Source organism: Triticum aestivum, chromosome 7D (genome assembly GCF_018294505.1).
Source record: "Triticum aestivum cultivar Chinese Spring chromosome 7D, IWGSC CS RefSeq v2.1, whole genome shotgun sequence".
NCBI lineage: Eukaryota > Viridiplantae > Streptophyta > Magnoliopsida > Poales > Poaceae > Triticum > Triticum aestivum.
This window is the reverse complement of record NC_057814.1, coordinates 584108122-584124215: the sequence shown is the minus strand read 5'-3', so window position 1 is coordinate 584124215 and position 16094 is coordinate 584108122. Positions and strand designations below refer to the sequence as shown.

Below are 16094 nucleotides of genomic sequence, written 5' to 3'. Positions count from 1 at the left end.
AGAGAGGAGGGTCGGCCGGAGGAGGTGGAGGGAGGGGCGGTGGGAGGAGGGCTACCGGCGGAGGAGGGAGGATGGGCGGCCGGAGGAGGAGGGAGGAGGGGGCGGCCGGAGGCGGAGGGAGGAGGGCGCGGTGGGAGGAGGGAGTACCTCGGTGGAGGACGAACGACGGCGGCGGCGGCGGCGGACGACGGGTATCGGCACGGGCGAGAGTGACTGAGAGGGAGAGTGAGTGAGAGAGAGGGTCGGCCACGTGGGGAGGGTAAGGTAGGGTTAGTAGTAGCGCGTGTGCGAGAAAAGCACTACAGCTAAGGAGAATAGCAGTAGCACTGGGCGAGGATATGGGCTACTGTTAAGTTGGGCTAGCCATGTGTGCCCATTTCAAACATAGCAGCAGCGCTTTTTGCTAGTACACGCTACTGCTAAAGTTATAGCAGTAGCGCGGTTTATTTACGCGCGCTGCTACTAAGTAGCAGTAGCGCACGATTTTGTCCAGTGCTACTGCTAAGATGCTGTGTATAAGGTTTTTCCTAATAGTGTCACCGTGACTCCGTGGACGACTTGAGCGCATCAATGGCCAGGGATCACCACGCGCCGGTCAGCCGAGCCCCCTGCCGGCGAGTATAAGACTGTCCCCGACGCCCTAAGGTTCAACCTCATCCACTCTCACTCGCCGTTCTCCCCCTCTTGCTCCAGATCCACCGCTCCGCGCAAACCTGCCGCCACCGCCGCCATGGACTACCTCCCTGCCGTGGCCACTGATGTCCTCGCCGGCTGAGATTGCACCAGGGGCTCCGCCTCCTTCTTCTTCGACTCCGACCACCAGTGCAAGCCACACGACGCTACATCATCGTATCTCCATCATCTTCTTCCTCGGACCCGCTGCACGCCATTGTCGATTCCGTCGCCGTCACTGCATCACGCGCCTCCCCGAGCAGCGCCCCGCCAACGATGTGAGCAGGCATTCGTTTCCCCTATGTACCTGTTGTCTAGTTCGTTCCCTACCCCTTGCGCCATTACTGCCGGAGCTCGGCTCCGCCGTGTTGCTCACTGCCATTGCTGCCACGCTGCTCCGCTGTTGCTCGCCAGCCACTGCTTGCGCCCGTGCCTGGGCTTCCTCCCTACAGCCGCTGCCCCCGCATGCGTTCGCTGCTGCTGCTACCTGCCATTACTGCTCATTGCTGCTGCTCTCTACTACCGTTGCTCGTTCCCGCCGTGCCCTTGGCCGCCCGCGCATGCCTTGCCGTTGCTCGTGCCGCACCTGCTTCCCATCGCGCTCCGCCCGCGACTCGCCCGCCCCTGCTTCCCCCGCTCGGCTCCGCCCAGCCTACCGCGGCTCTGCTCTCATGCCCCCCTTCAACGCGCGCACACCCGCGCGAGGCAGCCGCCTGCGCCACGCCTGGGCCCCGTCCTCGCTCGCCGCCACCGCCACCTTCCGCTACTTCGTGTGCCCGCCGCCCCCCTGTAGTCCACCCCAGTGCCGGCCCTCCCTACCATTGGGCGCGGCGCTGCCCAACGGACCCCGCCGCGCGTCCAACTGCTGCCGGAATCGACCGGCCGAAGCTCCTCCGCCGCACTGGATTAGCGTCGACGTTGGTCACCGACTAGGCGCTGACGTGGCCCGTAATTAGGCACTAACCCCCCTCTAATAGTCTAAGAAAGTGAGCCCAAGTCCAGTAACTAATCAGTTAAGTTTTGTTTTAAAAAAATGTTAACTGGCGTTGACTCAATGACATGCGGGTCCCACTGGATCCGCTGACCAGTCAACCATTGACCAATCAACTGCTGTGTCAGCAGTTGACTGGCCCCACTGTCAGCCCCTCTGGTGCACTGTGGGTGCAGTGCACCTGATGCACCAAACATTTTCTGGAGAATTTCAAGATTAAAGTAATTCCATGAATTTCTGAAAATTGTTAAAACTTTGGAAATTCATTGAAATTCAACCGTAGCTCGAATGAAAATGTTTTCTATATGAAAGTTAATCAGAAAAATCCAATGAATCCAAATACGCGGTCCATTCATCTGTCACATGCCCATAGTATGCTCAACATGGAACTGTCCCCTCTGTTTTCATCTGTCCGGAAAACGTAAGACACCGGAAAAACCACTCCGGATATTTTCCCTCTCCGTCTGCAACGTCTAGCACTGCGTTAGTTCACCCTAACACCGCGTATTACCATATTATGCTTTATGATGCTTTGTTTGCTTTATATTTGTTGTTTCTTCCCCCTCTTCTCTCCGGTAGGCCCCGAGACCGATGTTGCCCCCGTGATCGACTACATCTCCGACGACCCTTCTTCCTTTGCAGTAGAGCTTCCAGGCAAGCCCCCCCTTTGATTTATCCCGATATCGCCCATTCCATTGTCTCATGCTTGCATTAGATTTTGCTACTGTAATTGTTTGCTCCTATTCTGATGCATAGCCTGCTTTTGTACCTGCTGTTGTACCTTACCTGCTTATCCTAAACTGCTTAGTATAGGTTGGTTAGTGATCCATCAGTGACCCCCACCTTCTCCTTGTTGCCCCTGCTTCATCATCGACGACTCAAGCGACATGATCGAAGACCAGGCCCCGGCATTGCACATCACTTTCGCCCTTAGTTGCTCGACACTACTAGGTTACTATCGAGTGCTAAGGGTGATACCTCATCAGGACTTCTGATGTTAACCTAGTAGGTTAGTTCATCGGTTATGGTCATCGAGGGTGATTCCTCCTTCTCCACTCCCGATAACGACACTGTCGTGCAACTCCTCAAGAGTGGACCTCGAGGGTGCTGCCTCCTTCATTCACCTTGACGATAACATCAGGTGGAATTCCATCGAGGGTGATTCCTCAGGGTTCGCCTTGGTGTTAGACACACGGTTACTATGGTTACTATGACTTTATACTGAACCATGTTACTAAAGGCAGGTCGGCCCTAAGGGGTACCCGTGCGAGCTTAATTGCGAGATATGTGGAGTTGGGTTGACCTGGAAGGTGCCCGCAAGATAATTGCGAGGCGTAGCTGGGCATTCTTAGCCATTGCCACAAGTCCTCGAGACAGGGCGATGGGGTCACATCGATCGTGAGTCTCTGCTCGTTACCGCGCCCTAATCCACTACGATTTGGATAATTGATCAGAGGGGCCTCTGGCCTGATAGCACTAACCATCACGTGGGCATAGTATGGGCGTTCTACATTGTATGCATCAGCCGAAGCTTAATAGACGTCATGCGTCTGAGCGGCGCGCGCCGTGTTGGACTGGGTACGCAACCGCGCTTGTATTAAGGGGTTGCTAGGTCTGCTCACAGCGGCCCACGCAACATGCAGGAGTTCCCAAGGCGATGGCCCAATACCCCTGGGGGCATAGGTTTAGTCTGGCGTGCTGACCTCTCTATTAAGCCTAGGTCGGGTTGCGGTGTATCATTTGGCCAAGGCCGGGCATGACCTAGTAAAGTGTGTCCGGCCGGAGTTAAGCGAGGGTGGTGGGTAAGTTGGTGCATCCCTGCAGGGAAGAAAACATATGTCGATAGCCTGTCCGACGATAACGGACACTCAGAGTTATATCTCAATCGATACAAGTAGAACTTGATGCTGAGGCATGTAATGGAAATGATGGCTCCGGGATTGTTTTCTCGCAGGGAGTGGAGGAAGTGATCTCTGGGAAATGTTACAACATACTTTCTAATATTATAATATGCCACTCTCACTACAACAGGACCCCTCCTATAGCAATGCTTTTTTCCGTATCTAAGAGTCCATATATGCGTTGCTAGTGCCTTTACCAACGGTTTTGGATGCGTAGCCTTATCCAGTGTTGCTAGCTCGTAACGCAACACTTATATAGCCATTGGTAAAAGGAACGTTGCAAAAGTGCAACACATAAAACCAACTATTACTACTCTTTTATACGTTGGTGCTGAATGTACAAGAATCCAAATCTCATTGCTTGGCAACAAAGAGTTTCCAACACTTCATGTCTTGGTACATATATAATGTGAATATTATTATGATTATATATATTGCCATCAATTAAATTAATGCTCCAAACATAGGAAAAAATAAGAGAAAATACTCAGGAGGGGAAGAAATCATATATTGGATAAAACTTTTGGATTACAGTAGTGGATATTACATGAGGAACATCATCCAAATATGCTGCATAATCTAAATATTTTCTTCACAGCGAAGCGAAACTTTAACTGAAAGAATCCATCAACATCCCTACAACTAAACTAAAACGTAACTGAGGAACATCATCTAGCAACATCAACAATGTCCCTAGTACTTAACAAAACCAAAAGCATCCATCATCATGAACTGGAACTTCATCATCATTGCAGTATACTTGCCACGCACCCATATAATCATCCATATATCTTTTGAATCTACAAAAAAAATAACAAATTGAATTGTTAATACACAATGCAAGTAGTGATGAGGCAAGGTATTAGACGCATACAAAGGTTGAAAGCATACAAACACTAAAAATACTAAGTCGTGTTATCTCTATGTAGCAGCAAAGTCTCTAGAGAATGCCCACTTAGATGTCTTGTTGTTTAGCCTATTAGCTTGAACAAAATAGTTTTAAAAGGAGGTTTGATAGTGGGAGATACACTTGTGTAAATGAGAAAAGTATGGCACCTCCGCCCAGATGTTGGAAGTTACGCGACATTTATCATAATTTGCAAAATAAATATGTATCTATAAACCTTTATTATTTAAACTTTCGAGTGGCTATTTTCTAAAGGTATTGATTACATTAGCAGTATTTTCTTGAACCATCAATTGCAAATGTCACAATATTTTATCCAGGGTGTAGATTTTCTACAGTGATATATTTACCAAGAAGATATCTGCAAGAAAAACTATTATAAATCTCCAAGCACGGATATCTTAATGGCCATAACATCTTAATTAATAAATTGTTGAGCTAATCAAAGGAATGAATATTTAAATCACTTATTGTGAAATATATATTGCACTAATACGAAATCAAGCTCAAACTAAATTCTACTCCCTCCGTCCCATCATTTAAGACGTTTTTTGACACTAGAGTAGTGTCCAAAAACGTCTTACATTAATTATGGGAAGGAGGGAGTAGAATATATGTTAGCAGGAAACCTTAAAGTACCTACCGTTTCGTTGAAAGGTATCAAATTCCGTTAGTAATTATGCTGAACTGTCCACCTTCACATTATACACTACATGTAGCAATACAGAAAGGATTAGTAACTGCAGTAGTATTAGTTTACTCAAGGAAGGGCTTCTCCATTATATCGTCACAACAAACAATGAAAAACATAGGGAGGGAGCCTAGCAAGCTGATACTCAGATTCTTTTTATCTTTTGATGGAATGCCTTTTTCAATTAACGTTGCATCTATGATTTCAGGTTGATGCTGATGTGTGCAAATTTCAGGTTAGGCTCATACATTACCAACCAACATTAGAAAGGAAGGAGTCATGCATTGCATTAAATTACAGGGGGGGAAAGAAAGCAAATGACCTTAGAATGTGGTGATGCAAACCATGTTCCAGCAATACACAAAGAAATGCCGACATATGCATCTCCTCAAGCCATGGTACATCATGGCGCTTCTCTGTTTTGGAGCTCATTAGGAACCGGCCAACAGATCTACGCGCAATGTGAGGCATGAATTGAATTTCAACAGAACAATTACTTGTGTATTTGAGAAAACAAATTAGTTTCAAAGCTCAGGAAATTATTTGCAATCAAATCAGGGATATCCATCAAAAAAGTACCATAGAATTGATCAGTATATTACTTGGTAGCATTAGTTAGATCCATCCGCACCTTACTGCCACCATGCTTGTGAACATCATGTGCGTTTTATGCCTCCAGGACCGCATCCAAGCGACCAAGCCTCATAGCGCTGCATCAACCTGCACTTCTCAAATTAATTCATATATACAATTAGTTGTAGGAAGTGGAGACAGGGCAACGTGCGTCGATGCATCATGAGGATAGAGGCAGCCAAAGCGTTAGGCAATCAAAATCCACCAAAACAGACCTGTAGGCTGCACTTTCTCACTAGAGCCTACATCTCAAATTGCAGGAGCACAACATAAAAATTCTCAAAACGGAAACCAACTGCCTTCTTTGTTCATTGGATACCTGCAATAAGTCTGCCCTACTTCATCGAATCTATGGTGGTAGCACTAGGGGTTAATCTTGCAGTTCAATCGAAGCATCAATTAACACCGTAGCAGCACAACAAGATCAAATTGACCACAAGCAGCAGGCACTTGGGCCCAAACAGTGGAAAATCCTAACACCACCAGAACAAAAAATGGCTCCTGATGTGCCACCAAACAGAGCAGAGAGGAGTGGAACGACTCACCTGGCTCCATGTCTGCTTCATCCCGAGCAGCAGCAAGGTTGTCCACTGGCCGTTCCTCCCTCCACATCTACATGAGAAGAGAAGATGTTATAGACAGGGGTAGAGAGATGACGAAGCCAGGGGAGGGGTGCACTCACCGGACGAGAGGAGGAGGACATGGCAACCGGCGCCGTCGCCTATGCCCGAAACCCTAGCCATGGGGGGTGGGGGTCGCGGGTGGGCTTTGGTGGCTTCGAGCGTCGGATCTAGCCGGATGGGAGGGCGCCGCGGTGCGAGGAGAGCTCGGGTTGTGCTTCGCGGTGGCGGGATTCGCCGAGCGTCGCCTGAATCAGCCGTCGCCGGTGGCGCAGCGAGGAGCAGCGTGAAGAGAGAGATGGGAGGCGAGAGGGATGGGCGGGTAGGAGATGCTACGGATACTGCAGCCTCCGGAGCTGCGAGGTGGGTGGAGAGGAGGGGGAGGGCCGGCGGCGAGGTGGGTCGGAGAAGGAAGAGGAGGTGGTGGGTGGCGGTGAGGTGGGAGGGATAAAGGACGAGGTGGGAGAGATAAGGGGAATCGGCAAGATCTGTTTCTCATCCCTCTGTCCTTTCTGTTTTTTTTCATATATGTACAGGGATAGGGCCGTGAGGTGCATCTCTACAACGTATTATGCTGCACCGCTTATATGCGTATCTACTATAAATTTTGCAACGTATAGTCAAATTGTTGTAGAATTTGTGTTGCTTTATATAGGGTATCCTTGTAGTGTGATGGTGCAAGATGCGTGGAGCAGCTTGAAGATGCTAGTCTTTGATAGGCTAGGCTTTCCACTTCCCTTCTGGCATTCTGTAGTTCATTCCACAGATACTACCCATTTCATTGATACCGATGCATATGTAGTGTAGATCCGTGCTTGCGAGTACTTTGGATGAGTACTCACGGTTGATTTGCTCCCCTTTTTCCACCTCCTTCCTTTCTTCTCGGACGCTGCAACAGATGGTGGAGCCCAGGAACCAGAAGCCACCGTCGACGATGACTATTACTACCACGAGGGTGCTTACTACTACATGGAGGCCGCCGACGACCAGGAGTAGTTAGGAGGCACCCAGGCAGGAGGCCTTGCCTTTTCGATCGTTGCTGCTTTTATGCTAGCCTTCTTAACGCAAACTTGTTCAACTTATGTTTGTACTCAGATATTCTTGCTTCCGCTGACTCTTGTGTATCTGAGCTTATGTATTAGAGCCCTCGAGGCCCCTGGCTTGTAATATAAAGCTTGTACTATTTTAATTTGTGTCTAGAGTTGTGTTGTGATATTTTACCGTGAGTCCTTGATCTTGATCATACACATTTTCATGTATGATTAGTGTACATTTGAATCGAGGGCATCACAAGTTGGTATCAGAGCCAACTGCTTGTAGGTAGCCCCCTTTCCAACTCCTTGGCCGAAGTTGAGTCTAGTCACTACAAAACTTTTACTAACATGGATGTGTGTCTTACAGGACCACGTCGCCATTGGGTGGTATTAGGATCTTTTATTCCTCGTCTATACTCTGGGACTCTGATCTCTCTTCAATTCGGGTTAAATGAATTTACTAACTGTGGCACCCCGATCCGCATGGAGCAGGGGGCCTTCGCACGCCAGCCCAGGATAACACCTGACGCACGACAAGTCCATAATACAGCATTCCAGGTACAAAAATATTCATCAAATACATGTATATGAGATTACATCATTGATGAATACAATTATTTGGCATAGCCCTAAGGCTATTAAATGACAGTGGAAGTCTGATAAAAATGGTGGCGGAAGTCTTGGTTTGGCAGCATAACAACTCTGGCTGGCCTCCACAACTCACAAGACTGGCAAGATTACGGCCTAGCACGACGGATCAAGCGAGCAATACGGGTACGACCTACAAAACTGGCATGACACGCCAGTTCAGTAAATTGAATGTACTTGCAAGACAACCAAATACATAGCATCCAAACAAGCTGTAGACAAAGCAAGAACCGAGCGCATGCAACACCCTATCTCATATCAATTACTAAACATGGCATGATAAAAATCAACTAAGCATGAACAAAATCATAACATCTACTAACATGGCAATGACATGGCATATCAGAACATGATTATAACATTGTAATAGCAAAACATAGAATTTTATCTCAATCATGGCATAACTTAACATGTCAATCAAAGCATAGTATGGCATCAAGAAACTATGCTGAAAATAAACTACCAATAATATCCAATGCAGACATAGCATGTTAACATTATGCAATCATCTTCTGTTCTATCATGGTTCTTTAAATGCAAATAATGATATATTATTCCAGCAATGCAACCAAACTTGTGCACCGAGTCCCTCGGACTCTCTTATCAACTGTGATCATCTCTGGATCACAAACACACCACCAAAGTGGTCTTTCTCAAGAACAACTCGTGATCCTTACGGCGATCACAAACACGCCCAACACTTGGTCTCCAACTGTGATCCTTACGGCGATCACAACCACGACCAATATTTGGCCCGTGATCCTTACGGCGATCACAACCACTTATCTCATCATCAAAATATCATCGTGACTCCTCACGACTATCTCATAGTTCAAGTTACCATATTCTTGTTATCACATATTTATTTACCAACTTAATTATTTCGGTTTGTCCTCCATTTCGACGAAGACCTGATAGTGGGACCTACTACGAACGTGTTGCTATCGATACCCACACCACGGAACCCATGGCCTCGTCATCCCATTCGGGTGGACCAACGGCATTCCGACGAAACCAATCTACTGCCATGACGCTCTCCCGGCCACTCCGACCCAATCTCCAACGGGCTGGTCCTGGGTGGCCCCGTGTCTACCAAAGACACCCCGACCACCGTCGTGGTCAACTCCCACTAGGGGACACTCCCACTCGGGGACTGGTACCAAAAATCTCAAAAACGAGCACACAAGGTTATGTCCGCTTAGCTGATCAGGGTAAGCACGCCCATAACCTTCCCTAGTGGGAGGCACCGGCGAGAGGTCACGACAATAGCTCGCATTAAGGCCTCCCATGAGGCAAATGTGGCTGCACTGAAAAAGTTTGGTTCGGCGGCACTATGACTCGATCCCATCGATGACGGAGGAGGTTTGTTATTATTAAGTCATTTTATTTCCTTCTCCATCATCATGAACATATTTAACATGAGTGCAACATGCCGCATACAAATGCACGAACAAAATATTGAACTCCTCAAGTGCACAACTATAACATAAAGGACATGACAATAGTATATCAACGGTGCATTACAATCCTCATAACAGTTTATAACGATGACATGCAAATAAAGTAGAGTAGTGGCACGGCATTATTAATAATAACATTCTAATTAACATGGCAAAGGTATCATGAAACACAAGCATGCAAGATAGGCATAAAGAAATAACTGCCGATGAAAACGATATAAAACAAATGCAACTACACACACACACAAGGTGAAAGCAAAGTCAACATGCAAGTTCGGGGCTCATGATAAGAGGTTGGCTTGCCTGGGGGTCGACAAATACTCCGGCAAGAAGTGCGAAATGATCGCAAAAAGATTTGCCGGAAACAGTTCTCTCTCGGAGGAGGCTGTTTATGGGCAAGGGCAAAATGGTCATTCTCACTGTGTGAAAATATTATGAAACTGACATCAACGGAACGGGCTCGACGAAACGAAGACATGGGCTTTGGATTCACCTCATTTGGAGTTGTGGGTAAAAAGATATGACTGTTTAACTATCAGGGACCAATCTGTAAAGAAAATCATTACAAACGGGGCCCTAGCAGAAAAATAGATCGTATCTTTCTCAGAAATACGCTTTCCAGAAAGGAAAACGCATTCCGGCCCAAAGAAGGGGAAGAATACGCTTTCGGTGATTGAAAGCGCACTATCCAGCAATACGCTTTCGCGTGGGGAAAACGGCTTTTTGGCGGGGGCGCCGCCACTTATCCACGCTGGCACTGGGCCAGGCCCTTCGGTCACCGACAGGTGGGGCCGCGTGAGGAGGGGCCCGCCAAGCCTGGCTTGTTCCTCCTCCCGCACCAACGTGCGCCTGGCCGAGGGGAGACGCCCGCCCCGACGGCGCTCGCCGGCGCGTCCGGCCACGGCAGCGGACGGGCGACCTACCGAAATGCTCGCGACGGCGAGGGGCACCTCGGGGTGGTGCTAGCTTCCGCCAAGGAACACCAGGGAAGGAGCTGCACGGCCCACGGCGGAGAGTGGGTTCGGCCGCCGGTGGACACAGCGCTACGGTGGGGAAGGGAAGGGGCCGAGGCCACGGGGAGGTTCGCCGGAGCCTGAGGGTTGCAGAGGTGGTGGAGGAACGGCGAGGGGAGCTCGGGGTCACCGAAATCAGGCGAGACCCGAGGCAACAGCTATGGCGACGGTAGTGGTCAGATAGGGGCTCCGGGCTCGGGGAGAGGCTCGGGGAGGGATATGGTGGACTGCGAGAGAGCTCGGGGGCGCTATTTATAGCCGCGGGGAGAGCTCGAGAAGGAGGGGAGGAGGTGGCACGCGGCGGGCGACGTGTCCGCGCACCGGCGAGGGCGCAGTGTCGGCAGGCACGGCCAAGGCTCACGGGAAGCGGCGGGAAGGCGACGAGGAGGAAGCAGACGCAGCGCAGAGGCTCACGGAGACGAGCAACGCTCGCAGACGAGAGGGAAAAGAAGACAGAAGCGAGGAAGAAGACGATGGCTACAGCAGCTCACTGTTTGGTTGTTGGCACGGCTCGCCGGAAAAGAAAACGAAGGGGGCCAGAGATCCAGAGGGAAGACGACGTCGAGGGGGAGCTGTTGGGCATTAATGGCGAGGCCTGAGGCGGTCGGAGCAGCGCTGCCGACGAGAACAATGGCTAGACCACCGTTTTGGCTGGCTACCCTCGTAGTCACCACTAGCATGGCGCGCTCTGGGATTTTTACTCATGTAAGTTCATGTCTACCACGTAGTCCTTCCAGTGTGGAGTGTTACCATGGTGAAAGATCGGTCAGAGACAAATGGAGCTGAGTAAACCAAGCTCCACAAGTTTGCTGTTGCAAACTTGGCAACATCCTAGAGATTAAACCAGAGAGGGTAAATGGTAAACTTGATGTCCGGGAGGCTTGGGGTAGAAAGGACTACGGTCCTGGGAGTTTTGAGGTAAAATGGACAACTATTTACCATAGTTGCTGTACAACCACCAAAACTGACCTAGAAACTTAATCATGATGAAACACTCACTAGGAGTGATGGATTGGGCTATAACTTGGCAAATCCTGATGATTTGAACATACCATCAGGCTATAAAAAGTTCATTCCAAATGGACTCACCAAAATGGTACTTCCTTCACAGCTATCATTTCTGTCCAAAAACTTCAGAAAAATCCTCAGGGCAATTGGTCAAGTGAAATGAGCCACAATCTTGTGGAGATAGGTTATATGAGTAGGAGAAGGCCTGGAAACATTATAAGCCATGATGGAGCAAGATAAAATACACTTGCTTCACAAACTGAAAATTTGGACAGAAAACAAGAATTGCTCCTGTGCTCAGATAGTTCAATGAAATGAACTGACTTTGGGTGGAGAATAATGATTTGAGATACTTGAGAGGATGGAAAAGTTTCATCCCATTTGGAAACACTATGAAGGTACTTCCTTCACAAACTTGTGTTCTGGTCAGAAACTTTGAAAAATTACACAGGGAGCTAGGGTGAATGTATTGAGCTCATCTTTGGTATCCATGGGTTATTTAACAATGTTAAACACCCTGCCAAATTGCAGTTCAATTGGAATTAGGAATAAAGCACTTCCTTTGCAAAATTTCAGAGAAGGCAGAAACTTGCATTGGATCATGTGCCAAATTTTGAACTGTGGAACATGAGATGAGGATGGAACTCGTGATTATATAGCAAGGACAAGCTCCACAATTTAAGTGGGAATTTTCTCTGCTATAAAAATAGTAGTTCCTTTGGAAATTGGCAGAAATGCAATATTGGCATTAAATAGGAAAAGGCAATTTTCCTTATTTAATTATGGCCAATATACTTGCCTGAGCTTGGATTAGGCATAAGCATCAACTCCACCAATTCTCATGAATTTAGGAGATGGCTAGATATGCCTTTGGATTTTATTCCTCAGAAAGGCAAGAAAAGGAATACATCATAATTCAAAAATATTGCATTGGACTTAGCAATATTTTTGCATATCCAGGGTTAAGAAAGATAGGATGATCTCTGGGATCAATTGGGAGGATCAACAGAACAAGGAAAATGGTGGCTCCTTTGTAATCACAAGGGCATATCCAAATTCCAAAAAATTGGAATTAGGGTTTAAGAGGAATTGAGCTGATGCAAATGAAGTCTTGCCCACTGAAAAAGAGATGAGCAGGATTTTGAAAGGTTGGAAATGACAAAATTTTCTCAGGGTCATCCAGCAAACTCAGGAGAAAATTTTGAAAATGAGTGCCAGGAAGAGAATAACAGCACAAAAATTGATAACCCAATTTTGGGGCTGTTACACTAACTCTAACTCTAGGTTCTCGTAACTTCTTTCTCCCGGATAGCCCCTCATTCCAGATGATCGCCTGCTTGACCAGAAGACTTCAAAGATACTCTCCGATGTTATTCGGAGAACATGTGCTCATCGCTTTTGCAGTTCCCTTCCACCATCAACCCCTATGAATTGCTACATACACCTGTCGTTCATACATCATTTTCCAGTTGCTCTTGTTATTACAAGATGCCTCGAATTACACTCTGATGTTTCGAGAATCCATTGTGCCTGCTGCCTTGCAGCTCCTTTTCCATATGAATACATCTACGGATAATTCCTCACACTTATCGAGGATCCGTTCATCCCCAGATTTTCATGTGTTTCACAAAAGTCTTTGAAAGACCATTCGATATTCCAAAAATCCTCAGCAACCTATTGTTGTTGAAATTCTTGCTTGCTTGCATTATGGTTAATCCCATAAGTCTAGTAATCTTATTGGCATCCTTTGTCACTATCATTTTGAGTCCGTTAATTCAATATGTTGCAGATGCTCGCAATCCTCAGTCAAAACTAGAATACGTCCTTTAGGCTCAGGCATCACTCTGGACATGAGCTGGTTCTCGGCAAATCAAACCTTGACTGATTGTCGATATATGTCCATTCAACTTACTTATCTTTTGATCAGAGCAATCATAATTCCTTTGTATTTAATCTTTGAAAATTATTCAGATGTCCCTATAATCCGATGCCTTTGCGTTATTTCTTCTTCTGGTTGAACATCGACACTCACATTGGATTCCTTGCGGTCCGCCAAATACTTTGTTGGATAATTATCCAACACTATCCTTCATATTCAAAAATCTTGTGAATTCTTCCCCTGATACATAATGCCTTTGGTAAATGGTATCCTCTGCTTTCTCAACTATGCTCTACTATCGAGCTTGTGTTATTTACTCTTGAAGTTTATGGCATATGTTCCTAAGATGCCCCAATGGGTTGAACCAATTCCTTCCCTATCCTGTGTGAACCCGAAAGATTTCACGGGTCATACTCATCTGGTATTTCACTAGGTAAAACTTCTAACACTAATGCCTTTTCCAAAACGAGAAGTGAATGTAAGGTTGTGCTTTGGAGAAGTGGGAGTCTACCTTGAACTTTGTGTTCATGCCCATGGACCCGATGTGGAACTTATCATGGAAGCTTCTTGTAAAAATAATATTAATCCCCTTGTTATAAGCTCATCTTGTATCTAGGCTTGGTCCTTTGCAACCGTGGTTCCAACCATGAATGTTTTTCTTTGATCCCATTTCTCAGACAAGTTTTACGCTTGTCTTCTGCAAATCAATATGCCCGCCCAACCTCGATTCTGCTCTACCTATGAGTATTACCCTTTGGTATCTCGAGAATATCACGGAACTACATAACTTCTTATGAGTTCTTCCTCAAGTATTTTTCTCGCCGATTCCAATTTTCCACGGGTTCCGAGTTGTTAGACACTCTAGGACACCAATAATTGAATTGAGTCCGCACTACGATTCAACAACTTCTAGTAATTTTCATTACTTACGAGTTTATACTCAATCATGTCATTCCCCACTGATTGGCTACATCATCTTCGTCATGCTAAAGCTTGGCTGTGCTACCTATGTCCTTCGAACCAAGAACACAAACCCGACAGTGTGCTAAACTACATCGAACTTTCAATATCATATTGTTTGTTTTGAAAAGCAATTTCGATTCTGAGCTTGCAATCCTATCTGTGGTTCTGGTAAATTTTCGCTTCACGCTTCCTTTTGCTTGATTACATCTTCAAGAAACCTCTCGACTAATGTGTCGTGGTCATCATCAACATAATGAACTCTTCTAGGATATCAATCGAATTCATGATGAGAAATACCATCCTTGCCCCCTCGATGAATTGTTGTTGAGCCCCTCGGCCACCTCCGCATCTTTTCCTTGCTGAAATTGAACGACTTATTTTATAAGTTGTTTCCGACGGATCCTTTCTATACCCAAAGGCTTACCTTTACCTTATGACCATGTTAATGCTATCCTGAAGCATCACCATGGCACTCAAACATCAACAAGAACCTTGTAAGCATAATGCTAAATGTGTATTGATCAATTATCTAAACACCATTGTATGGGTAACATCATGAGTTTCCTCGCCCTTTTCCCTAAGTGGTTACATACTTGGAGTCTTGTCATGTATATCATGCTCTGCCTTTCCTTGGGATAGATATACTCTTGATTATACTCGGGTATAATCACATTTTCCTTTTCATTGTTCTGTTTAACCTTCTAAGCTGATTTATTTGAGCAGTGATAATTCCCTGCTTATGTAAGCATCTTGATGTACAACTCTGCCAGTAAGACCCTGTTATTATTGTTGTTAACATTTCGGTAACCGCCGGTGGACGAGAACTTTGCCTATTGGTCCGCCTCGTTTCAAAGAGTAGGAAAATGGTTCTCTTCGTCCCTTGCCCTTGGTACCGATGTTGTTGCTGACATAACTGACAGGCTATTCTCTGACATGCCTAGTTATCATGACCCTGCAAGATGTCATTGCCCTTCCTACTGTTAACCTACATGGTGGGCCCATAACCCCAGTTCTATAGGATCAAAACCTGACTCTCATGTACTCCCCAGTTTCCAAAGTTATTCTCACGCTTGGCTTCGTATGTAAATCACGAGCCACCTTCCTAGAAGTGATCAACTCTGTTATCAAATGCAATGTTTATTTTCGTTGCTCTGAAACCCTTTCACGCACTACAAAAAAAAGACACATCCGTGACATTTTGGGCCGAATTTTTTTTTCTGTCATACATATGACACTTCTATGACGATAATTGCGACAAAACCCGGTATCATCATAGATGTGGTGGGCTCCTACTTCTATGCAAAAAATCATGACAAAAATGGGCTTTTCGTCCTGGGCGGGCCGGAGACGCAGTTGCATGACATTCTTTGGGCTATCCATGACGAAAAAACCGTGGTAGAAGCAAGGGCGAGGAAAATTTCGGCGAGTTCCCGGTAACGATGGGAGGTCGGGGGCCGAGCGATGCGCGTTTCCCTCGTACACGTACGCGCGTGCGTGCGAGGCATTGGCTCTAACTGAACCCGAGCGAGGCGTTGGGCTCTAACTGAACCCGAGCGATTGCACTGCAGGCTACGCGTTACTGAACCCGAGCGATCGATCGATGGCTGTTAACTGAACCCGATCGAGCGATTCCTTCACTACTGCTGCTAACTGAAGCCGATCGATGCTGCCTCT

The 16094-nt window shown here is 46.7% G+C and overlaps 1 long non-coding RNA gene across 3 annotated transcripts; it reads right to left on the bottom strand.

The window, feature by feature from the left end:
• Positions 1 to 4051: 4051 nt before the first annotated feature.
• On the bottom strand, positions 4052 to 6924 carry LOC123168645 (uncharacterized). 3 transcript variants are annotated; one of them, XR_006484455.1, is made up of 6 exons: positions 6478 to 6924; positions 6341 to 6407; positions 5794 to 5887; positions 5485 to 5613; positions 5115 to 5180; positions 4052 to 4364 (listed from the first exon to the last, which is right to left on the bottom strand). It is a non-coding gene; the product is annotated as an uncharacterized lncRNA (long non-coding RNA). The 3 variants fall into 3 exon arrangements; XR_006484454.1 differs by having other exon boundaries at positions 5794 to 5882; positions 6478 to 6923; XR_006484453.1 differs by lacking the exons at positions 6341 to 6407; positions 6478 to 6924 and having other exon boundaries at positions 5794 to 6312.
• Positions 6925 to 16094: the final 9170 nt, after the last annotated feature.